General features: G+C 37.0%; 1 long non-coding RNA gene and 1 pseudogene across 1 annotated transcript; both read right to left on the bottom strand.

Moving 5' to 3' along the window:
- Positions 1-9,389: 9,389 nt before the first annotated feature.
- On the bottom strand, positions 9,390-13,200 carry LOC113351059 (annotated as a pseudogene).
- Positions 13,201-13,450: 250 nt separating this feature from the next.
- Positions 13,451-14,156, bottom strand: LOC113353312. Its single transcript, XR_003361203.1, has 3 exons — positions 14,083-14,156; positions 13,833-13,909; positions 13,451-13,550 (listed from the first exon to the last, which is right to left on the bottom strand). It is a non-coding gene; the product is annotated as an uncharacterized LOC113353312 (long non-coding RNA).
- Positions 14,157-26,352: the final 12,196 nt, after the last annotated feature.

Raw genomic sequence — 26,352 nt, 5'->3', positions numbered from 1 at the left:
TTAGCATGTTTTGCGTGCGCCATTGGCATGCCGTTTGGCATGTTCGCCTGGTATGCGCGTCTGGAATGTTTGGGAAGCCGATTTAGTAGGCCAACCTTTTGACACGATTTCCACCTCTTTCGAGGCAGGTATGGAGTGACCTGATTGGTCAATAAAAGTAGGGAGCCAGCCAAGCATTGGCGTGGATACCCTTTTAGCGCGCGTGGTGAGTTTAATGCGACTTCATTGGTTGATAGGGAATAGGGTCGGTTAGGTAGAAAGGGGGCGTGGCCAAGCCGCGCCGGCTGGCCTATATCATAGACGCGCCTTTGCTCCTACACTGCGGCTCCGTTTTTCCTGATTTTGGATCAGTTGCGTAGTTTCTTTAAGCGGAATTTCGACCAACGGGGTCTAATATGATGCGCAGGGCGCAGAAACCCTAATTTTTGCAAATTATTCAGGTTTATGAGTTATCACAGTAATTGATTGGATGCCATGGCATGTCGTGCCAGCCACCTTGCTGCGCCTAAACCATACCATGCGGGCCTTCCCCTCACAGTAATTCCAAATGAAACTATATTATTATAACTAAATAGTTTTTAAATTCAAGTATTATTTAAGAATAACTGAATGTTATAAATTTTATCCAAATGTTACTATATAATGTTACATCTATTTGTTTATTGCATTATGTGACTTGATATGAGTAAATAATCGCCAACAAATTTTCATAGTTGTTTGATATTAATATTTTATTATTATTATTATTACACTTATTTATTATTTCTTTGACCGATAAAATTAATCGCAATTAATCATAATAACAAGTTTAATTTTATTGATCTAACTTTATTTCCTTTATATTATTGCTAAGTAAACCTTAAGTTGTACTATTGACAAAAAAATCATTTGCTATTACTATCCTCTAATTATTATCCAAATAATATTTAAAATAACTCTAAACTTTGTAGCAATTAGTATAGTATTATTATTTGCTTATGTTATCAAAATTATTGTCTTACCAATATTACCATTTTCATTGTTCTTAAGTTAATAGTCCAGACGGTACACTAAGTCTTAATCTTCTAAATATAATTTTACATTCACGTAAGGATTGAATTAACAGATTTTTATTTATTCATCTCGAATATGTATTCTATATCTTGTTAAATATTGGCGTTGGAAATTTAATATGATCTAAATTTGAGCCTACATAAAATTGTAATATATCCTAATAATCTTTAGATTTTGCTATTAGTGTAAAGTATCATATTAATACATGAATTTATTTTCTTTTAATTATAATCTTACACTAAACATCCGAATACCATTATTACTACTTCATATCTATTTGTTTCATCTTAAATATTTACAGGATCATTTGTTAGACTAAAGATAATTCGGTACAAGATTACTAACAAGTTGAGTATTTTTATTTTATTCATTATATATATCCTCAACTTCTTACGTCTAACGCCTAATAAGTATTATATTAACTATCTAGTTTAAACACAAAATATTTATTCCTAATTTGTCATTAGTTTGATATAATACTTATTCATAGATAAGCGTTAATAATTTTCCATAGCTATTTCATCATCATATTATTTTTATCATTATATATATTTATTGAAATTTTAGTTAAGTTAAGTACAATATAATACTAATTAATAAATGCTAATCATTACCTTATAAAAATTATTATTACTATTTTATCATCTATAATCACTATAATAATATTTTTATTATTAACATTGATGGTTGAACAATTATTCTAACTATTCTGACAACATTATTAAATCCCAACAATATTATTAACATTTATGTGATTATAAATTATCGACCCTACGTATAAGTCAAGGTACTTAATAAATTTCTACGTGACTTTCAAGATTTATCAATAATACTAATCTCGCTATTTTTTAATAGTATTAATTCATACTTTTTGGATCAATTATTCTCAAATCCTTATGAGGCTAAAGTTATTGGTGTGTACCCTACAATTTTTACTTCATTACATATACAAACCACCAAACAAACAAATCAATCAATCAAATAATTATTTTAATTATTGATGGTTTTTAGTGAATTAAAATTTATCTCACAAACCCAACCCAATTCTAAACTAATCTATTTCGCTAAATAGCACCGGCTAATTCTATCTTTTCGCATATAAGATCTAATAGTGAGCTCTGATACCAACACTGTAGCGCCCCTAAGCTAGAAGCTGACTAATCCAAGAGATTAACTAAATAAAAGGCACTAAAAATCTAAATCAATTACTTAAACATTCAATTAAGAATTCTGCTACAAAACTTTCGCTGGTTTGTAAATACAAGAACTACTAAATAAAATACAAGAACTACTCTCAAGTGATACATATACAATAGTCATTTGGTTTGTAAATAGAATACACAACATAATAAACATAACAGAAGTTAACTAATTAACGGAGTCAACTCCTCGAAGCTTTCGCTGCGCAACTCTGATCTGTCTCTGAAACTGAAAGTGGGAAAAGGTGAGCACATCATCCCTAGAAGGGGTGCCCACCAGGAATAACATTTAACTTTAAAGAAATCATGAGCAAGATTTGGAAAACAATTCATGTTCTCCCAAACATCAACAAGTGACCAAGTCACTTGAAATACACAAACATATATATGGACAAACTCCTTCTTCAAACAATGTATACTATGGTTGTGTAATTCCGAACTCGCAAATCAACACCTAATCGTATGTATGGATGTCGACAGTTCCGAAATCGCACACTTCCGACCAATATATCATAAAAGCTTTAGGTATAAATGTGAAAGAGCGTATCCTATATACCACAGGTGGAAATTCTTATTTCCCATAAAAATCATATTGACATTCAAACATTACAAGTCCTTTCCAAACCATGGAAAGATTACAAAGAATCAACAAAAACACTCATAATACAAATTGAACAATGTATGAAATGCTCGAATATACGATGCATGAGTTTATAAACATAAATCTTTGTAAAAGAAACAAAAATGGTTTTAAAAGAGTCAAAAGTATTCCACCTCTTTTGATGACAAGCCACGCCTAGCTCGAGATCCACGATCCACTGGTTCATCCTTTGAATCGATCGTTATTAAATAGACTAACTGTTAATCATACAAGCACTCTAAGAATTTAGCCAAGATGGCTCACACAAGAATCATACAATTCTATCTAATGGTTCTAAGACCATTATGGTATCTCATTCTCTATCTTTAACATAACTAAGAGTTTACTATTCCAATTAGGTTGATTCGATAGCCCATAGCTAAGTCTTATGAGTATCTACAACTGTGTAGAAGAAGTCAAAAGCTAATTCAAACCATAAATGCTCCAAAATATCTAACTAAGGATATGTGGCACTAAGCCCAAGTCCATTAGACTCGGCCCATTACACAAGTGCTGACCCAACTGGGTTAACTAACGGTCACTGATGGTCAAATGGTTCAACTAACAGTGAACGTCCAGTCAAAGGTCAAAGCCCTGGTCAAAAGGTCAAACAGATTCAACTCAGTCAAAATTCACTGAGTCAGGTTTGGCCAGGTCTGGTCACTGAGCTAACTGAGTCAGATACACTAAGTCAGCTGAGCTGACTGGGATGACTAGCAGGCCATTGCATCGGCCAAAAACTCATACACAGCTTCATAATCTTAACCAACCTACTTCTATTCATTTTACAGAAATTATTCAAACTAACAGAATTCTATAAATCAAAACAACTATAATTAAGCTTACCTAGAACTGCAGTTACAGGATTTTATTAAGGTCACTGCCACAACAACATTACAATCAACTTCAGTTCAACATCTCACAAGTACACTTAAGTTCCAACAACAATAACACTACCAACAGCTAGCCTGAAGTTCAACTGCAACAACAAATAACACTGCACATCCACTTCTAAAACTTCATCTGATTTCAGTTCATTAGCCAAATGCACACTCCATAGCAATAACTATCTTCACTAGCACAATCACTCACATCCAAATTCATTACCACCATTTTCCCAAAATCTCATGTTCATTCCATGACAACTAAACCAAACTCTAAACAACTTCAACAACAACAAAATCTAAATCAATTCAGTTTAACTCTTATTCTCTGACATTCACCACAGCGACCTACAACCTTACTTTCAATCCATAATTATTAAAAATCTCAGTCAATTCATTACATAAACATTACCATCATCACTATTCACCATTACTCTTTCACCTGCAACTCTATACTGCATCATCAACAATTTATATCACTTCAGACACAACAATCATACTCATTTCAACCAATTCTGCATCACCAGTTCAATACCACCAACAAAACTCCATATTTATAATCTCTTAACATTCATCCAATCCAATCAATTAAATTCATCAAATCCCTATTCTTGTTCAATACAACTCATAAACTCAATAACTAAAACAGTTCAAATCAAAATACTAACAACAATATTATTTATAGGCTTACCCAAACATTAGTACCTTCTGAATTGTTGTTTCACCAACCACATCCACAAATATCCTAATTTAACCAAATCCAACAATCTTCATCCCCAACTTTAGTTCATCCAAAACCAATAATAGATCCAACACCTTCTTGCCAACATAATCAAACCCTAGCCTTCATCTCTACCATTTATTCTCAATCCTCTTTAGAACCCTAACTTACTGATCCTCCGACAAAACCATTTTACATTTTCAATTAAACCACAACCACAACCCAGTCACTCTTCACCCACCAACAACTCAGTTTACTTATCAATTCCACTAATATACAATTCAATCTACAAACCCTAGTTACAATTTGGGGAAGAACAGAACATAAACTCTAATTTCACCAATTCTTCACGAACAACTCATATCAACCAATTTACTTCAACACGTTCCTCAATCATCTAAACCCAGTCCTCAAATCATCTTGTACATCACTAAAACCACTTTGAATTAATTCTCTAAGAAACCCTAATTTCTGATTCGACCATCAGAACAACTCAATAACGGTAATTAAACAACAACCCTCTTCTTATTCATCAATCAGCAACACGATTCACATCTCAATTCCACATAAACCCTAAATTCATAAATCACCTCTTCAATTTACATCAACAATTCTACTCTCTTCATCTCGTTCTCAAACAACCACAACATCATCACCATCTTCTACTTAATAATCTTCCCCACGTTCTGCCGATCACATAACTCCCATTCGATTTCTCTTAAAGACGTAGAGAAGAAGAACAAAAGAAGAAGAAGAAGAAGAAGAAGAAGAAGAAGAAGAAGGAAAGAGAAGCAGAAAGAAAGAAGAATGAAGAAGAAGAAGAAGAAGAAGAAGAAGAAGAAGAAGAAGAAGAAGGAAAGAGAAGCAGAAAGAAAGAAGAATGAAGAAGAAGAAGAAGAAGAAGAAGAAGGAAAGAGAAGCAGAAAGAAAGAAGAATGAAGAAGAAGAAGGGAAGAGAATGAGCTTATCTGCTCGATGGATGACGAGATAAGACCAAGAGAAATACTAGTGCACACACTCTCTTCGATAAGGTAAGTCTAGGTCAGCCTATCTATTAAAAAGACCATTTTGCCCTTCAAATCAATTTGATGATATCCCCTTCGTCCGATGTCTGAATGACACGTTCAAGTAGTCCATTCCGCATAAATTTTCGAGATATATCCAATAGTACTAGTTTTGAATCCAAATCGTTGTTAGATTAATTTCTATTAATTAGTGTTCGTGTTAAACTAATCGAGTTATTAATGGCTTAATCGTCTCTTGACAGGTCTAATAGCGTTGACGAGCTTGAGGGTCTTTACAATTACTCTCTCAAATAATGACCTATTGACTTCGCCTTATCATCTTTTCGTATGATTTCCTCTACAGGATATATTGACGTGTCAATACGACAGGCCTACACTATCCTTTGATCCACAGCCCCATGAAATTGACATCTTTGATACAATTCAGATCCCCAATGGAGGGCGTCGTCCTTATCTTCCCCCTGATTTTACCTTCAAGGAAGCTTACCCCTAACGGGTTAGGTTGGTATCTTCCCCTCCGGTTATGCCAACAGTTAGTTGTTTTCGTGACCTCTTTCGAGATCACACCCTAAGTGGGGTTTCTTGAGGACCTAATGTATCATAGTCAGAACTTTTCAAGAATGGCCGGGTACGCTCCAGACGCCCCATGCACTCTTGACTCAACCGTGTACCTCGGCTCCCTGATCGAGTTTCTACACTCCTTAGGAGAGAACTTAGTACCTTGGGCTATTAACCCAGGAATCTCTGCTGGATAGGCTTTTGTTTCACCCCAATTCTCCACGACTCAGGTTCCAGGGATGGTATGGCTTTCACCCGAGCCATGCATTACTAGGATTTCCCCAATTGTGACGCGTGTTAGGTCTTATTTTTGCCTCTTGCATTTATGCGAACTAGGATGCACGCTACAATTAGATTCCTAGCCTCCCTAGTTAGAGGTTTTAACTTTTATTGCCTCCTATTAAGGTATTATTTTTGCCTCTTCTTCTACTTGTATTGTATATGAAATATGTATTCATTTTGAAGATGAAATCTTTCATTTTCATTCATATGTTTGATTCATGAGAACTATCTATTTGAAATACATCATTTCTCAAGATAACTTCTTTGCTTCTTGCATTCTTGTTCTTCATTAAATTCGCACTCAAATTACGTCCTTCAACTATATTATGATTTCCGCATTTCCTAATGAAGATATTTCTTCAAATATATTTGGTTCCAAGAATGATCAAGTTTTCGACCTTCATTCTTTCCTTCATAATCCATCAACTCGTATATTTCATTTCCAACAACTTTCTTTATAGCGTATGGTCCCTCCCATGCCTTCTCCAATTTACTGTCTTCTCTCTTCTGATAAGGCGGTATTTTCCACAAAACTAGATCTCCTGGCTGGAATTCCCCTTCTTTGACGCGCTTATTGTACTCAAGATTTGATGTTGATGTTGTCTCCTTTGTGCGAATTTGATCCATTTCCCCGCTCTTACTTATGACATCAACCATTAATCTTTCCTTTCTTTTGTTCTCTTTTATCTCGTCTTTTTAGTTTCTTCTTTTAGTTGCACGCTTTTCACTTTTCTCAACATCTATTTCATTGCAATTTTTCGCCTCTATAGTGTCTCCTCTTATCATTCTTATTCATTGAGGTAGCGGAAATTTGATGCACTGATGAAATGTTGATGCGACTCCTAATATTCCATGTAGCCAAGGTCGGCCTATCAAAGCGTTGTAGGGAGACTCAACATCGACTACACAAAATACCACCTTTGTAGTTAGAGTTTTGAGTGGAATCCGCATGGTGATTTCTCTTTTAGGCTTGTTTGTTGATCCATTGAATCCGTATATTTTGTAAGTTGAAGGGATTAGGTCCGAGTCTTTACCACCCATAGTTTTGAACGCGTGATAAAAGAAAATATCCACTAAGCTGGCAGAATCTATGAGGATTATATTTATCTCCCATGCGTCTTGATCATCATTTTTCTCTTCTCCGCTTCTCCTATTTGGTATAATTTCTAATTTAACGACCAATGGACTGACGTGCAATACACAACCTCCTGGGACTTCTTCTGCACTAAATGAAATAGGTTGCTTCTGCCAACCATGAAGTGGTGATACCTTGTATAAGTTGAATATTTCTGTTCCTTCATCATCTCGTGCATAGACTCTGCTTTACACATTGTCTGGAAAGTCTTATATGCTTCTGAATGAGTGAATTATTGAATGGCAGTACAAATTCTTTGCATTTGTTCCCAGTTCGATCATGTATTATTCTTTCCAGTCTCCGCTCTGGGTGATGGTCCTTCTCGTGGTGGTGGTAAATTTGGTTGCGGTGTAGCTAAGAAATGGTTTAATTTTCCTTGTTCGATCATTCTCAGTATGATTTTTTGCACATTTCGACAGTTGTTTGTGTTGTGGCCAAGAAAGCGATGATAGACACAAAATTCTCTGCTCATTTTTCCTGATGGTGGCTCTACTCCAAGATTTGGTGGTACTGGTATTTCACCATCTTTGTTCCTGAAATGATACTCTCTTTTCACAAGTTATGAAATAACCTGTTGAGATTTAGGAAAGTTGCTACCACAAGAGATTCCTTCTCTGAAGAGAAAACTAAGATTATTTTCTTTAGATCTAGAACTCAGAAACTCTCAAAACTGATAAAAGCCATACTGAAAATTTTAATTTGGACATAAATTTGATAATTGTTGTGAAACAGCTTTTAACAAACTTCACAGGCAGGGATCATCCTCTTACGCATCTAAGCTGTATTATAGCGCCAAAATGTAATTGCAGGAAATCCTACAACTAACACCCAAGTAAATCTATGAAATGAATCTAAGACATCATAAGAAAAACTCTAAATCATTTTCATTAGAAGATAGAACAAATATAAAATGGATGAAAGAAAACCCTAACTTGGAGAACAAAATAACTTTCTCTCTCCTAAAATTCTTGTTTCAACTCTCAAAAAGATCTCTCTTACAATGGCTTTTTGTCTCTTTTATAGGGGTTACAAAGTGGAGGACAACAAATAAAGCCCTTATTTTCGGATCTGGGAGGGCGTTATAATCATCCTTCATTATATTTACCGCGCTCACATTTTAACCACCGCGCTGATCTTCATACTTTTTGTGTGACTTGGTGACGTCATCTCATTTGTCAGCAGAAATATAATGAACGCGTCATATTCGTTTTTTATCAAATGTATCTCATCGCCTTACTATTAGGTGTGCGGTATTTTGCACCCACAATTATAACAAGATAGCGCTTCTTTCTTGAATTACGTTTGTCAAGAACTACAAAACGTTTTTCATCTCGAATATGCATGCATGGTGTAATATGGGAACACATATATCTTTTTCCTGATGTAAAGCCCAAGTACCTAATAAACTGACTACAATCCTCTTGCCGGCCATTCATCAATGCTGCGATTATGATTAGGTATCTAAGGTTATTGGTGAGTTTTTGATGTCCTTGAGTGACTCAGTGACTATCAGTTATGATAAATACAACGCATATAAGTTAGTGGTTGCCGTTACTCTATCGTTATTGGTTCTTGTTGCATTCCTGGTGAAATTAAGATTATGATAAATTGATTAACGTGGTGTCTACTCTAAGACATTAAGATTATGATAAATTGATAAATGAAGAATACCAAATCCCACATACATTTTATACTTATCAAGGTGAACCTACTAGAATTATATCTACTTTATAGTCAAGACTCCAACCAGTCTACTAATTGCTTAGTGTTTGCAGTTTCAACTTATAACCTTCCCTTTAAAAGAAGAGATCAGTATGAGTGATTAATTCCAACCAATAATCATAAATGACAATACAAATGGATCCAGGGTATGGATCCCTTTCTTTCCTAAACATATCAAGATTGCCTAGCATTTACCGTAAGCTTCAATCCGTGCTCCATAGTTAGAGTTGTCATTATTTTGTACTTCACAGGATGGTTTGGACTCAAATGAAAATTGAAGAATCTACACAAGATAGCAAGTGTCATCTTCATCTGCAGGTACGCTGAGTCCTTTCCTAGGCATGTTCTTGGTCCAGCCTGCATGAGCATCAATACAATTCACATTTCATGTTCCATTAGGACTTGTTTAAATTGCAATTATCTATTCGTGAATTCTTACCTGAAATGCGGTGAATTTGAACGGTGATTCACTTTGAAATAACCCTTGTTTGTTGAACCATCTATCAGGGTTAAATATTGTTGCATCAGGTCCCCAATTGTACACCATTCTTCCCATGGCGTATGGGACATAAGATACCAGTCCTCCTGCTCTTACTTTTGTTCCATCAGGTAAAATATCGTCTTCTAATGCTCCTTTCGGATACTGCAAGTATATGAGGAAAATTGATTTATTATAACACGTTACTAAAACAATTAGTATAGGAAAACAAAATCTGGAGGGTTCCACACGAGGGGAATTGCAGGGTACAAACGAAGTGTCTCGGTGATTGTTGCATACAAGTATGATAACGTTCCAAGTGAATTAAAATTCAATAGACTTGCAAATTGTTTTACTCTCTCGGTGAAACATTTTGGTCCCTTCTCAAGGTTATATCCAATCACTTCCTTGGCTTGAGTTTCTTCAAATGTTATAAGCTCCTTGTAGATCTTCTCTGCTACAGTAGGGTTTACCGCAATCATGTATATGAACCAAGTTAATGTTGATGCAGTTGTGTCACGTCCCGCTAAAACAAAGTTTATGATGACATCTCTAAGACTTTTGTCTGTTAAGTTATTCTCAGGATTCTCACTCAACTCAATGAATCTTGACAATATATCATGTTTTACCATGTTACCATTGTTTTCAGTTAATTTAGCTCCTTCTAATTCCGCTTTCCTTTTATGAATTAAATTGTATGTAAATTCATCAATGACTTGGATACTTTCGACAAACAAAGCTTCAGACCCAACATTAAAAAATCTCTTTAATCTCCATAAAGGGTTGGCGAATCTATATGCAACATTACTACTTGCATAATCTAAAGCTTTAGCGAAACGATTATCAGGTAACTCATCAGATAGTGTTCCAATTTCCACCCCAAATCCAACTTTACATATAGAATCCAGAGTCGTCCTCAGCAACAGTTCCTAATCAATAAAGAAAAATTAATACTCTATGCTAAGTCAAATACAAATATAAGGATTAAGGAAACTTTCAAATAGTTGGGATTTACTGACTGACCTGCATATCACTTTCCTTGTTAACGATTGATGCTTGGTGCAAAATACCCGAGAGAATCAATGCACAGTCTCTAAAGACAGTGGTGCTGAAGTTTCTCAAGTTACCAGATGCAAACTCGAAACTAGAAATTTTTCTTTGTTGCTTCCACATCTCTCCATCTGAATTAAAAATTCCATCTCCAAGCAACTCTTCCATGTATGTATGAAAAGCTTCACCCTTGGGCTAGTTGTGGAAGTTGGTTTTTAGAACATGTTCGACATTTGCAGGCTCTGTAAATGGCAGTGACACCTTGAATGTTTTTGATTCAACGCAGTATTCAGTTACACAATCATGCAATCTATGGTAGTTCATTAGAAGCTCGATAAGAACACCAATGAATGGCCATGATTTTGGGCCTTTTACATTCCTTTGATTCCATCTGTGCATGAAGACATAGGCTAACACGATACTGATCAGGGAAATACCGATTTCGATTTGGTATTCAATAAGATTTGATGATATGAAGAAAGTTGAAAGGTTATTTACTCTTTCCATGGCAAAACCTGCACCAAGCTGAAAATATGATTGTGGTTCAGAACTTCAGATAAAAAGCTGAAAAGAGGGGCCATGCATCTTGTCCTATGTAGCAAGTAGCATTACTGCAAGGGACATGAATCCACCTAAAGAACTTTCTGTTATACATCAAACTGGTGTTTATCCACCATGCCTGAACATTTATGGTGTGGCAACGTCAATCATGCATTCCCATCACGGAATTCAAAAGCAGGTCAAATTGGGAATCATCCATTATCGGTTTTTAAACTTTGTACCCGCAGTAACCTCAAAAACAACCATCTCCTAGACTTCCTCCTACTAGCTAGTTCACTTCTTTTGGGGCAGAAATGTTGATATTTAGTTTACATGGCATTCTATTGGGCCACGAGGCACATGTTGGATAATAATTTTCTTCGTTAGTGCCACACGACATCTTTATGTTTGCATCTAGGGGTGAGCATTAGGCCCGTAATCCGCGGATTTAACCGGGACCAACCATATTTTTGTGGATGGATACCCGGACCGTTCGCTAATGGATTGGATATGGATGAGATTTTTGAAATCCAACGGATTACGGATTGGGCCCGGATGCAACCTTGAAAATCCGTTAGACATTCATACCCGTTAGATTAAGAGTATTTATATAGTTTCTAGAAAACAGATAGATAGTTTTGGAATTTTTAAGGTGTTCGCTTGGAGTGTTGTCCATGGCACTTCTATAATTATATAAATATATAAAATGTGTTGGTTCTATAAGAAGTCATCTATAATGGTTTTACTTTTTCGTTATCAATTTTAACTAACGTAAACCCATTGGATTATCACTACACCAAATTCTGGGATTAGTAACAGGTTTCGCCGTTACTAAAACGGGTTGTAACGGCCATCGCCTGTTTCAAAAGTGGGTGTTACAATTGTTTAACGGCTATGCAACCGTTACTAATTCTTGGTTGTAAAGGCATTAGTAACAGCGTAGACCGTTACGAAATGACAGGTGGTAACAACTGAAGGCCGTTACGAAACATTTGTAACAACAGAGTCGTAACAGGTTGTAGCCGTTACTACTTGGCACATTAGTAACAGGCCGTAGCCGTTACTACGAGGAAAATTGAAACAGCTAAGAGCCGTTATGAACCTTTTTGTAACAGCAAAAAAATTACTGCCAGTCAGCCTTGACCAAGTCAAGGCTGACTGGCAGTTCATTTTTGCCGGAAATAAGCCGGAATTCTAAATTCAATACCCTACATACACCTTTCAATGCATTCATCATCCACATTCAATAATATGTTCTTGAATCAATTCATTTCATATTCAATCCATTCATATCAGATTCATATGAAAAAGAACTGAAATTTTTCTAAATACCAAAATTTTTCTAAGTACAAAATTTCTAAGGGAACACATGAAAACTTACTAACTACCTACATAGAACTTATAAAATTTGAAGCTGTTAAGAGACCTAATGATTGCATGAACTTAATCATGAACTGATTAGATCATAACCAAACTACAGTTTAGGCTCACTCAATGGCTTTCAAGGCGTTAAGAAACAAAAAGAAAGGAACTCAAGTAGATGTGTCTCAGTGTTCTTCACCGACAGTAAGTAGATGCAGAGGGAAATAAACAGGAAGAAGACTACATACATTGAAACCCACGTATGAAGCATTCATAGCGAGCCTCTGTTGAAGAACATAATATTGTCAGCATCCCAGATCCTGAGATTATGTCAAGCGAGGAGGTATCCAAGCGCGACATACTTGGATTGAAGCGAACATCAGTGACCAGCAAGTAATGTTCTTCTAGAGTTGTTTTAGGCTCGAAGGTTTGTCCCAAAGTATAGACTGCAATTGAAAATTAACCGAATAAGTTTATGTTAACATTAAAACATGGTACAGACCAAAATACTAAAGATTCAATTATATTCCACTAGTTCACATACCAACCATATAACTGAATCTTAGTTTACTTTATGGGACTTAATCCGAAAAAATCTGAAAGGAAGAAGTACAATATACCAAAAATTCCAATTTTAACATACAAGTATCCAAAATAAATTTAACTGACTTGTAGGAATCAAAAGAACTCACCTAATTAGGAAAACGAAATGCATAAGAGTCTGCCCACAACATTTTTTGCAAAGTTGTACAGTTTTTGCTGTTTTTACGGAAGCCTCTCCAGCTGAATCAGAGTGGTATCCTTCGACAAGAAAGGGATGATCACAAACCTGACAAAGACGCAAAAGCATCAAAAGAACACTGGCATAATTCTTACTCAGAGTGCCCGCTGCAGCATATGCCTGCAATATTGCAAATACACGCGCGTCATTACTATGACCAGTACAAGTGCTGAAATGCTTTCAGAACTTTGTAAGTAAAAGAAGTCATCCACTTCTGAGAACATGCAACTAAGATTCCAAGCATCCAAAAATTAGAAGACAAACATAAGCATAAGTTATATGCCTTTAAAACATCATCTGCTAATGTTATGGCCCCAAACTTTAGCATGAAAATGCAATCTTTAAGATAATGGTTAACATCGACAACATAAGACCAGGGTAAGCAAAGACCGTTAGACAAACCTTGAGTCTTTGTTTGCTATCCTTGTCATAAAATTGAAGGCACCGTCTGATCCATCTGTTACAAATGTGTGATGAACCTGCAATGACCACATAAATTTATCAGGAAAAATATTGAAATCTAACCTACTATTAAGCACAAAATCATCATATTAACATTCAGTCAGCCAAGACTGGTCATATGGCAGTCAAAGCACATTTCAGATTGCATCACAATACAATACAGTTCAGTCGAGAATGTAAGAGAAAATACCTCTAAGAGAAGGATATCAGCACACTGCATACAAGGGTACATTATCCGTCCAGGACTCAAGTCTTCGTTCTCCTCCCGACCCATTATCGCACAACACCTTCACAGTTGAACAAACTCAGAATATGAACTGGAATCTAACAAGTTAATCAGTACGTAATTAAGACAAAAACTAGTATTAATTAACACAAAAACTACTACTCACTATTTTATCGTTTCCCCATTAAAGGTACCAACTATCTCCATAAAAAAATCAGGTTAAAAACTTTACCTGAGGCTTGTTCAGGTTAAAAACAATCAGATTTCTATCTGCTGTTCCAACAACCATCAGAGGATATTTGAAAGAGTGAGTAACAGCGTTCTGGGAGATGTTGTGTATGGATTTGTGTTTGCTGCCTAAGGTCCTAGTACCTGAATCAATCAATTAGCCAAAAAAAATCAAGACGCGCACATTATTCAAAAGTATGTTTAAATTATAAGGAATAAGTGAACCTAATCCTTACTTGACAATCTTATCCCAGCTTCCTGTATCCAAAAGATTCATCTCTAGTATCCAAGCGACTTCTTTATAATTCAGCATCGTGTATAGCAACAGTCATAGGCTGACCACCAGACATCAAAGGCCATATCTTTACTTGTTTATCACACCCTCCCGAGAAAACACCCATTCTATCATATTTCCAAGACAAACACAAAACCTAAACCAGGTAAATATACCAGCATTCAAGACATTAAACCAACATTTCAACCAAGAAAACAAGCAACCAACATTTTAAAACTCAATCACAGAAGAGTCAAAATGTCACTACCAGTTGGTCATCAGCTATTGCTGCTTTTGCAACACTTCCTGCATTAGTTCATGATTTGGTTCATGATATTTGTATTTCCAACATCTAACCTGTAAATTTCCATCAACACAACCCAAAATTGAGCATTCATTCGTTCATTATTTAACAAAACCACACATACATTAAACTTAAGGGTAATTAAAATGGAAAACCCAAAACAAACCTTATTATCCCATGAAGTAGCAACAAGATAGTTGCCTTTAAGACTAAAACATAGACTGGATATAGAATCTGTAGGTGGTTGAACAACCTACAAAATCAAAACATCAAACACACAGTATCAAACTTCACCATCCTCCATACATACAACCAAAACAACAACAATACAAAGGATTATAAGAAAATAAACTACCTCATATGATTTGTCAGGGTTGATGCCAGAAATTGTGTTAACCTCTGCTTCAGAATCTACTCAATCCCCTACAGAACCACCTCCCCTCGAGCTGATGCAACTCCGCAGAGAAAACCAAGCCTCAAATACCAACACTACCACCAGCCACACTAAAACATAGAAAAGAAGAAGAAAAAAAATACAAAAACAGATCATTAAGTACCCAGATCCACATATCTAAACCCCAAATCAGCAGGAAAAAATAAAAATAAATAAATAAACCCTAAATTAAGAAATTGAAATTGGAGGATGCAATAATGTTTGAACACCTTGGAAGTAGTAATATCAACATCATTCTCATCACAAACCTGAAAAATTAAACAAACCAAAATCAGAAGAATCAAATTTAATAAGACAGGAATCTTTTTAGGGTTAACAGAAATTGAGTGAATTCATAAATATTAATACCTATTTACTTCAATGGATCAATCCGATTACAAACCTGAAAAATCTAATTACAGATTTGTTTAATTGGGTTTCTAGGGTTTATCTTTCTCTTTCAGGTGAACATATTTTGAAACCTTAATACAGATCTAGAAAAGGATGAACAAACAAGAGATATCTTGAGAATAATCGTGAGAATCGTGATTTTGGTTCACTCCTAATACAAATCTAATCTTTTCTCGGTTAATAGTTCTAGGGTTTCTGTGATTTCGATTTAGGGTTTGAAGAGAAGAGAGGCAGAGCAGAAAAGAGAAAGAGAAAGAAAATGAGAAATGAAAAAATCGATTCAGCTGCATCTAGTATATTCTCTAGTATATCACGCATTTGAATGGCACAGGCAGGGAGGAAATATCCTCTAGCATTACCCATATTGGGCTGAAAAATAATGCTAGGCATGTGAATGGCACACGCACATACTCAAGGTGTTACGATCAAGATGTGACCAAGCGTGTGACTCGCACGCCTATAAAAAAATTCGTAACGGCTTAACCCTTTAACGAATTTTTAAAACATTAGTAACTGCTTCTGTGTGTTACAAATTTTTTGTAATGGCCATTTGTAACGGCCACAAAGCCGTAACGAATTCCTATTACGAATCCGGGAATTTGGTGTAGTGTATCCGCACCATCTGTTCATCCGTGTATCCATTGGATGCAAATCCGTTGGATATTGGATTGGATGCGGATGTCAAATTTGGAATCCGTAGTGAATTGGATTGGATGCGAATGACGTAAAAACCGGTCCATATCGGCCCATGCTCACCATATTTGCATCGACAAATTGATTAAATTGGTTATATAATCCTGGCTAATTGGGGCATATGCCACTTAATTGGGGCGTATCAAATTTCCCTTCCCACTCCACCAAATTGCTATGGGCTACCAAACTTCTCAAAATACTAATTTACCCCACATTAATTCCTAAAACAGTCTCATATAAATACTAATCTTTTCATTTTCAGTAAATCCAAAAACATAAAAAACCTAAACCTAAAAAACTTTCTATTTTCATCGTAATCTTTCCAAATTCTCAAAACCCTAACCAATTTTCTTTTGATCCTCGTCTCCAACAATATTTGCATTAGCTAGAACTCAATATTTCGGCTAATAACATTGTTTTGAGCCATTTACAGGAAATGCAAGGAAATCTGTTCTCGAAGGATAAACGGCTAAATATCACTTCATATGGTGTTATTGGCTACATAATCCAGTGGCATTACTTTGAACACCAATCGAAGAAAGACAAACCACCTTGCATCATGGCCAGACGTCAAGAGGAGACAAAGAATTCTCTTCATCACTTGACGGCCGGCACATCAAAGTGGAAACAAAGAAGTCTCTTTGTCTACCAAAGAATGATTGAATACGTGTGGAGCATGAGAACGTATGGTGCTTTCTGTGCAGAGAGTAGACATGGAGTCAGATTTCCTCCAAGACCAAGTCTCCTGCAGCAACAAGACTCGGGGATCTCTATCATTTATAGTGTCGATTGTTCGTAATAAAGAAGATGGAACTAATTTCATGGAACTGCAGCTTGGCAGTACGGCTGTGTATGGAACTTAAATGTGATCGAAGATGGCAGCAGACATTACGAAGAAGAACCGGTGGAGGAAACGAAGAAGACTGTAAAGAAGCTAAGTGATGGTTGTGCTCGCAGTGTACTGAGGAGTTTTATACGTAGCTATTTATGCTATGCGAAGAAGAATATAAAGCTCAAGCTACTCGTCCAAAATAAGAAGCTGAAGGTACTGTTGGTTGAATTCTGGAAGTTATTGAAACTGAAATGGTAAATCGTGGGTTTGAGGCGAATGTATTACTGCAACAGCAATCAAAAATGCCGGTGTTGGGTGAATGACTTTTGGTATGACTCTGTATTGAAAACTCTTGGACTTCGTTTCGGATTCTGCAAGGAAACGTTGGTGTGAACTGGAGTTTATCATGGGCTGTGCAACCATCGAATGGCAAATAAGTTAAGGTGCTTGGTGCTGTAGTCGTGAATATTCCAGTGGTGTACTTAGTTCTTGCAGAAACTTCAATGGAACAGATTTGGGACCTGCGTTGTGGCTGGTTCGTGAGAAGAATATGAGATGTTTCAGAAGCTACAGCAGCCAATGAACATGGACAGAAAATCAAGGCAGTGTTGCTGTGCAGTCGATGGAGCTCAGTTATGAGATGGACAGGGTAGTTGGCTGAGATACATCGAGACAAGGAGCTGGTCGACTGGTGGATGTATGGATTCCTGGAATTTTGGTGCTGGTTCAAGGACAGCTGAGAATCTCGCAATTGCAGGCTATGTACAGATCTTGGCTGTGAATGAATAAGGTGCTTGGGTCAGTTAGGTTGCAAAATGGAGATGGAAAGGATCAGGACGAAGGCATAAGAACAGATCATGTGTTGGCTAGCTGTAATAAGTTTTGCATGGAACCTTTGGTACGAAGACAAAGATGGAGAAGATACCGTGAATATAAATGAAACCAATCTCGATGAACTGATGGTTGGCTGCTTTGAACTGAGTGGAGATGGAGTTGTGCAGTCGATGGCTGAGATGAGTGCAGTGGGTAGTGGCTAGAAGTTCAGGGAGTATCGATTGGCGTGGTTTTTATGCCGGAGTTAGAAGTTGGTTCAGGGAACATCATTTGGACCAAGTCTGAATTTGGAGATGAGTGCAATACTATTGGACTGGGCTTTGCCAAGAACTTGCTCGGTCCTATTTGGAATCTGCAAAACACTTGCATATATTTCACGGGAAACGAACAGAAGAAGGAGAGGGGGCGGCAGCTGAGAGCCGCGGCTACACGGCCGTTATAGGGTTTGTTTCATTTTGTGTTTCGATTAGCTAAGATTTTATTTCTACTGATTTATGGATTTTGAGAAAGCCATGTCTAGCTAATCCATGTTAGGGTGAAAGAATGAAATTGTAGGTTGTTTTATTTTGTGTTCTTGAATAAGATCTCTACCAATTGAACTTAATGATAATGTTTGCGATTCTCTTTCAATATTTTACCTTTTAGCTATATTTTTCATGTTCTATGCCATGTATAGTCCATAGTTAGATTAGTATAAGAACTCGTTGAACCTTTGCAATAATTGAATTATGAATTTCATTTGACTATTTATGCCATGTAAATCTAGTGCTTAAGAATTCTACATTAAGGTGAGAACAAACTACCATTTTGATAATGATGATTCTATTCGATGATTATTAACGAAATATCTTTCGTGTACTAGTAGCTAGATTTGCTATTTTACATGAGTAAATAAGAAATCTTTGTGATTGAATACAAATAAATTACCTACAACGGATTCCCGGAACCTTAATACCTTCATAATCTTGGTTACGTCTTTATCATTTTGTTATTTTATTTTCGTGAAATTCTGAAATATTAAATTTGATTGGTTATTTTTGATATTAGTTAGTAGTAGTATTTTCACACTCTTCATGGGAACGACCTATGCTTGCCATTGTTCTACTAGTTAGACATTGTGCACTTGCAGTAATATATTGTAGGTTTTCCAACCTATCAGGAAGTGCGCCGTGATCGCGAGAAGTCCCCAGTCACTCCTTTTCGTGTGATAGCTGATAACTGAGCCATCGATTCCCGAGGGGACTTTTGCTTCTACCATCTTGAGATCGGCGTTTGAAAGATGAATTCAGGAATTGGAAATTGATATTGTAACCGAGAGATTAATCTACCATCGCCAATTGTTTGAGGGTGAAAACGGTTTCTGCTGATTTTGGTAATTTCGTGTATGAGTGAGAAACGAATCTAAACCCTAAACAATGTACTGCACGGGAGTACTTTAGATTCGAGAGATCAATCTGTACAAATCCGACCTAAACCAAGAAATAGTCGTTCCAGACTTGCTTCGGTCCCAAAGTGAAGGAGAAGGGTTGGTCTTGGGAAGGGAAGCGAAGAGAGTGTTGAGACCAGAATAGTTGATTCTGGAAGAGTGGTTGTTTTATGACTTGTATCAGAAAGCAAAATGCTAGCAATGTAGAAAGCTAACAGGTGATTTCTGAGTGTTGTATTCTCCTGACCAAAACTTTTCCTTTGGTGGAAATAGGTGAGACCTATTTATACAAGTCGCAATAAAACGTACCCTGGCCTCGTAAGAAGTGGGCACTGTTAATTAATGAAAGAGAATGGTAACGGGTAACGCCTGGAATTGATGTCTCCATAATGAAGGATACGTTTCACCATTATTTCCTGTCATTACTATCCGCCTTACTCTTATGACACTTTCTTGTAACGGGCGTATTGCACGCCGCATGCTGTAAACCGCCAGACCAATACCATGATGAGTATCCCCCAGTTTGTGACATGTTTTGACGTCTCGAGTGTTTTCGTGGCAAACGTGTAGCATGTTGCTAATGTTTGGAAAGTTAAAAATTGAGAAGCTTGTCGGTTCGGTGGTGACCTTCGACGGCCAAGATTTTGTATCTTGAGAGGAAAGGTAGCCGTTTGATTGTGGATACCTTCCGTCGATAGCCAGTGGCGTGGCCACGGTGCTGGCATGGCTTGCGCATGCTCTTGGAGCGACCAATTAGGGTGCCGTGAACAAAGAGCTAACAACGTAGCCAAAAGGTTTCCACAAGTCGTGTGGTTTGGTGGCAAGCTTGTATGGCTGAGATCTTTGTTTTAGGAGGAGGGGTAGCCGTTGATTATTGCAACCCTCCGTTTGACATCCAGCGGCATGGAGGCATAGATCGTGCATGCTCTTGGCGCGGCCGAGGAATTTTGGCATCGCAGCCAAGAGGTTGCCACAAATCGCTTGGTTTTGTGGCAAGCTTGTACGACTGAGATTTGGCAGCCAGTAGCATGGAGGCACGGCCAAATTAGGGTTTGGCATCGTAACCAAAGAGTTGGTAGCGTATCCAAAAGGTTGCCACAAATTGTTTGGTTTGGTGGCAAGCTTGTATGGCTGAGATTTGCATCTCAGATGGAAGGGTAGTTGTCGATTGTTGCAACCCTTCGTTTGGCAGCCAGCGGCACGGAGGCATGGACGACATGGCTTTGGCATGTTTTAGGCGCGGTTAAATTAGGGTTTGGCATAAACCGTGGAATTTGGCATTAGGCAAGAAGTTTCCATGTGTTTGGTGGCGAACTTGTATGGCTGAGATCTGCATCTCAGAAGGAGGGGTATCCGTTGATTGTTGCAACCCTCCGTTTGGTAGCCAGCGGCATGGAGGCATGGCCGGCATGGCTTTGGCATGTTTTAGGCACGGCCAAATTAGGGTTTGGCATAAACCGTGGAATTTGGCATTGGGCCAGAAGTTTCCATGCGTTTAGTGACGAACTTGTACGGCTGAGATTTGCATCTCAAAAAGAGGGGTAGTCGTTAATTGTTGGAACCCTCCGTTTGGCAGCCAGCGACATGGAGGCATGGCCGGCATAGCTTTGGCATGTTTTAGGCGCGACCAGATTAAGGTTTGGCATAGACCGTGGAATTTGGCATTGGGCCAGAAGTTTCCATGCGTTTGGTGACGAACTTGTATAGCTGAGATCTGCATCTCAGGAAGAGGACTAGCCGTTGATTGTTGCAACCCTCTGTTTGGAAGCCAGCGGCATTGAGGCATGGACGACATGGCTTTGGCATGTTTTAGGCGCGGCTAAATTAGGGTTTGGCATAAACCGTGGAATTTGGCATTGGGACAGAAGTTTCCATGCATTTGGTGGTGAACTTGTACGTCTGAGATCTTCATCTCAGAAGGAGGGGTAGCCGTTGATTGTTTCAACCCTCCGTTTGGCAGCCAGCGGCATGGATTTGGCATGTCGTTCCCACGGCGGTGCGGCTGGAATGGTTGGGACTTTGGCGCGTGAGGTGTGGCTGGCATGGTTGGCATGCCTTTGCGCGGAGGTGTGGCTGGCATGGTTTGCATGTCGTTGGCACGGTGGTGCGGCTGGCATGGTTGGCATGCCTTTGGAGCGGAGGTGTGTCTGGCATGGTTGGCATGCCTTTGCGCGGAGGTGTGGCTGGCATGGTTGGCATGCCCTTGGCACGGTGGTGCGGCTGGCATGGTTGGCATGCCTTTGGCGCGGAGGTGTAGCTGGCATGGTTGACATGTGTTGGCACTGTGGTGCGACTGGCATGGTTGGCATGCCTTTGGCGCGGGGTTTTGGCTGGCATGCCGTTGGCACGGAGGTGCGGTTGGCATGGTTGACATGCCTTTGGCGCGGAGGTGTGGCTGACATGGTTGTATGCCGTGTGCACGGTGGTGCGGCTGGCATGGTTGGCATGCATTTGGCGCGGAGGTGTGGCTAGCATGGTTGGCATGCCGTTGGCACACTTGGCTAGCATGCGCGGCTGGCTTATGCGGAGACAATGCCATTTGATACTTGAGGGTTCTGTCGCGGAACATAGCGTATAGATATATAAAAAAAAGGTACCCTGGTAAATTTCTCGTCGACTTATTGAAAGGCTCAATAAATGCGCTAATGGAGATATTGGTACTCACGGCTCCGTTTCCTTACAAAGTGACGTCACGTCACGATTTTAACCCTAAGCTCAAAACCACCAACAACAGATGTTTACAAGAATGACCGATTATCTCAAATTATATCACTTTTTTCAATAAAAAAAATAGTCGTTAGGGACTTTCTCTATATATAGAGACCTCATCCTTGGACCCCCATTTGGCCCAAAATTGCTTATTCTATTCCCTTTCACTCCATATACTCCACAACTACTCATTTCATATCTCCACATACAAGAAATGGCATCATTCGATTCAAATGAAGATCTATCCATCACCAAAGCATGGTACGCGGAAAATCGAGTTAGAAATCAGTCCTCCGTAAGGGTGGATGTTGTAACCTTTTGGCCAAGGGTATACAACAAATATATGAAAGAGTTTGGGAATCCTAATGGAAGAAGTGTTCAACAAGTCCATGATAGGCACATAGTCATCAGAAATGCGATACTTGGTTTTTTAGCTATCCAAAAACAGATTTTGAACGCTAGCTACTTTAATTACTCCACTGAACACTTTGTAAGTATTTTTGTGGTTTTTTTATGTAACCCAAGTTGTTTGATGTTCCTACTAAACACCACTAATAAAGTAAGTTTGCATCGTGATTTTGTAGCACGAAACTGTGAAAGCGGGCTACTTGGAGGAAAAGGGGGAAGCATTCGCATTTGATGCAAGCTATCACTTCATGGTATCCAAAATCCCGGAGTATATTCCCCGGACTTCATGGAGGGTGGATCGGACTTGGATTCCTCCAACGAAGATTGATGGTTTTAGAAGTTTTTGTGTAGGTTTTGTGGGTAGATCTCTATGTAAACCCTCACGAGACTATAACTCTTCCACTAGGGTCGCCTAGGGGTTTAAAGGCTTGATGCATGTGCTAAATGCATCATACAATAATGAAATGAATGCAAAAAAAAAATTCTTATGAAAGACAACAATTGGTTTATACATGTCACATAAAACCCCGATTTTAGGAATCAGATTTTATATATGTCCACATCAACCGATTATGAAAATCCTCTGTTAATTTTGGAAACACCAACCCAGAATCGGTTTACAGTGCATGAACGTAAATCGATTCTGAGTACTGTTTACGTAAAAAAAATCAAAAAAATTATGTTGTTTGATGTTTTGAAGAACTCTTTAACATTAGTTTATCTCACATCTAAAACATATTAACACCTAATACTATTAATTAATGCTAATTAATCGGGAATAAAATAAGTACTTAGATAATCGTTGGATAAGGGGGCATGAAAGTTATTTCTAATGATTTTTTTTGTCATCTAGTAGCAGCCTCAATTAAATGACGTAGGCCCCAATTTAACCAGGTATATAGTTCTTAAAAAAAATCCGAGGGTAAGAGACTAGATGCAGTTTAAATATCTAAATTTCTTTTTTCACCTAATTATTTTATCTTTGGGTGTAACTGTTTTCGAGCGATGGACTAAGCTGTCCTTATGATCCCCCAATATCGCTCGTGACTGTTGTTCTTTTTTTTTTAAAATTTCTACCGGTGCTCACTCCTAAATTAGTGTTTCGCCTGTACATATTATCAAAAAAAATATATATATAAAGTAAGTAATGGACGCTATGGTAAAAGTACGAAACCAGCACAAACAAAAAATTTCGTGACGGATTCCAACTACCCTTTTGGCAGAATTAATGATTCATGAAGAACGTTTTGAAAATTCTGTTTATAAAGATCACATTGCGGCGGGTGAAGAAGGAAACAAGGATTTGGTATCTTCATAATAAGAGGGAGGATCCTCTTCACACTCTAATTTTTACACTATCTCACATGTTTGGCGCTAATTTTTTTAGAAAATCTAAACGGTAGCATATTTAAAACTAATATTTTGGGAATATGTTTGTTTTACCAAGATCTACATGTCCATAAAAAATGATCACTTTCCGAAATGTATAATTTCATCATCTACTACTACTACTTTGAAAATTAGCCGTCGAAAATCAACTAATCAACTAATTTTCGGAATGTGTTCATTTTTGTGGGTATGTAGAGCCTTGTAAAACGAGCATTTTCCCAAAATATCAGTTTCAAATACATTACCGTATAAGTTTTATTCGGAAAAATGTCATCAAAAGTGTAAAATAAGAGTGTGAGGGGATCCTCAGTCTTCAAAATTAGCATAAAACTTATATTTAAGTGTATATGGCTTGGTGCAAAAAACTAATGAATTCCCCGTTCAAGCGAACTCAGATATGCTGCGTAGTAAAAGAAATACTTCTCCAATAAACGAATAAGGAAAATTGTCGTATGCACAAAGCAAATCAGTGATACAGTAAAAACTCGATATATTGATACTCCATATATTAATAAACTCTATATATTGATACAAAATCGTAGTCCAATTTGGGCCAGTTACAAATAGTAATATCCTCCACGTTTTAATATTAATAGATTTTTATAGTCCCATCATAAGGAATTTACCTCTATATATTAATAATGGACATTATATTGGAAATTCATAAATCCTGTTGTATCAAAATTTAAGATGAAACACAATATTTATTTATAGTTGTTTGAGAAAAATATGTAATTGTCTGGGTTGTTACCGCGTCTTTTAATTTGAGGATGTATGAGACCTCATCACCATGAAAACCTTCTTGTTGAAGCCAAAATATTTGAAACTTGTCGAGCATGTTTAAAATTTTTTGGCCGTACAATTGATATACAGTAAGATAATTGGAAAAAACATCAAGAAAAGGTTATTAACCTTATAAATTCATAGATATATACATGCATTTGTGTATTAAGATTATAAATATGTGTGTACATTATCCAATAGCATCTACATTACATGCATTGAACAAGTAAAAAAAATCACTTTTTTTCCTCAAGTATACCTTTCTATATTAATAGATTATATATATATTAATATTTTGTAAGGTCCCAAGACCAGTTATATATGGAGTCTTATTGTATATTAAAACAAGTTTGACTTCCCATTACTTAATTCAATTTCATAACTCCTTTCATCATCCAATAGAAATTGTCAGGTAGACCATGTTGGACTGGTTTATTGTTTATTTATTTTTTGCATTTGTTTATTGTTTTTATGTTGAAAATTAAATTTTGTATCATCAATTTTTAAGGTCTAAATGAATTTCGGTTTATCTTACTTTTATATGTGGATTGGATGAACCCAGATTTATTATGTGTAAAAATTAGGATGAATCCAGGCACGTCTTAGCTTAAGCCAGGATGCATCCAGATTCATCTATCTATTTTTCGTAAAAATGAAAATAATTTTCAGTTTAGCTCATGATGCATCCAGTTTCATCCTAGCTATTTACCGAATATATTTTATATCTTTTTTTTTTAAGTCAGGATGCAACCAGTTTCATCCTAGCTATTTATTGGATAATTTTTCTAACTTAGTTTAACTCATGATGCATCCAGATTCATCCTAGCTATTTTTTCAATAATTGTTTTTCTTAGTTTCATCCTTTACTCAATAAACCAAGAAGAATCTATGCATATATCAGCAAGTCTGGCTGGGCATCTTTGGCTTGCAGAAGCAGAAAATTTGTTGATGGAAAATAAATGGCATCCAAACCGAGACTTCAATTATTGTAATAAGTCATTTGTCTGATTTACCGTAGGAACTATCTCTACTGACGAAGTTGCAAAATGGGTATGATTATCATAAAAAGATTCTTTTATGATAACCCTTCTTCACTTTAGTTGTTATTTTAACAAAATATCACAATAATTTTTTTGGTAATTTTGCCTTGGTCTGGATGGGGATAGATCCAAATATCTGAGAGATAAATACAAAGGTGGAAATTTATCGAATAAACCATATCCGATCATATATGTCAGGAATCTATCGATGAGAAGAGGCTGGGAGAGGTTTAGTGAATTCCTACATTGATGAATATATGCGCAAATAAAATTCTTGGAGAGTTATATCTGTATACTGATAAGACTATTCACTATTTCTCGAAGATCGACATTTCATCCAGATTGATCCATAATAGAAGTGCTTGCCCTACCTATGAGAAAAAATATTCATAGTATCCTCGTTAAACTGTACATCTCTTTTAATGTACCCAAATAATAGGTAGGAGTATATATAAACTGATACACTTTGG

Source organism: Papaver somniferum, chromosome 2 (assembly GCF_003573695.1).
Source record: "Papaver somniferum cultivar HN1 chromosome 2, ASM357369v1, whole genome shotgun sequence".
Classification (NCBI taxonomy): domain Eukaryota; kingdom Viridiplantae; phylum Streptophyta; class Magnoliopsida; order Ranunculales; family Papaveraceae; genus Papaver; species Papaver somniferum.
The sequence above is the reverse complement of the archived record's forward strand: the minus strand, read 5'-3'. Positions and strand labels throughout refer to the sequence as shown.